Consider the following 957-nt stretch of genomic DNA (forward strand, 5'->3'; position numbering starts at 1 on the left):
CCCAAATTCCATAGACTTGAATCAGAAAGTCCATATTTACATTTGAAAGAGTTCGTTGAGATTATAGCTACATTATGTTTTCCTAATGTATCTGAGGATACAATCAGGCTGAAACTCTTTCCTTTTTCCTTAAAAGAGAAGGCTAAGACGTGGTTTTATTCACTGCGTCCTAGATCCATTGGCACATGGAACGACATGCAGAGGGAATTCATTAAAAAAAATCTTCCCACATCATAAAACGATTACCCTCAGAAAAGCAATTATGAACTTTGCCCAAAAGGAAGATGAAACATTCTTCCAATGTTGGGAAAGGTTCAAAGATTTAGTCAGTTCATGCCCACAACATGGATTTGAAACGTGGCGCATTACAAATTTTTTCTATGATGGACTGACATCTTCTATGCGCCAAATGGTCGAGACAATGTGTAATGGAGAGTTCATTAATAAAGATGTTGACGAGGTATGGGATTACCTCGATAGTCTTGCTGAAAAAACACAATCATGGGACTATTACCCAAAGTCGAACACCACGTCTAGGCCGACTCAATTAAAGGAGAAAGGTGGATTATATCTCTTGAAAGAAGAGGATGATCTCAAGTGTAAAGTGACTACGCTCATAAGGAAAGTTGAGGCCATGGAAGAAAAGAAGGATAAGGTTAATGAAATTGTTTACGGCATCTGTGATTGCAATATTCATACAACTGAAAATTGTCCTACAATACCCGCCTTTCGAGGAGTGTTGAATGAACAAGCCAATGCCGTAAACAACTATTAAAGTCCTTTTACTGGACCTAACTCCAATACGTACAATCCTAGTTGGAAAAATCATCCAAACTTTAGTTGGAGGAATGGACAAACGGCTACTCCTCAAGGTTTCTTCAATCAAAATCCAAATCAAGTGAAACCTCAAGAGGAACCGGTTCAAAATTCCATACAAGAGCTGGCTCAGGCAATGCG

General features: G+C 38.8%; 1 non-coding gene across 1 annotated transcript; it reads right to left on the reverse strand.

The window, feature by feature from the left end:
• Positions 1 to 244: 244 nt before the first annotated feature.
• On the reverse strand, positions 245 to 351 carry LOC131234181 (small nucleolar RNA R71). Its single transcript, XR_009165589.1, has one exon. It is a non-coding gene; the product is annotated as a small nucleolar RNA R71 (small nucleolar RNA).
• Positions 352 to 957: the final 606 nt, after the last annotated feature.

This window comes from Magnolia sinica, chromosome 18, assembly GCF_029962835.1.
Source record: "Magnolia sinica isolate HGM2019 chromosome 18, MsV1, whole genome shotgun sequence".
In the NCBI taxonomy this organism is placed as follows: domain Eukaryota; kingdom Viridiplantae; phylum Streptophyta; class Magnoliopsida; order Magnoliales; family Magnoliaceae; genus Magnolia; species Magnolia sinica.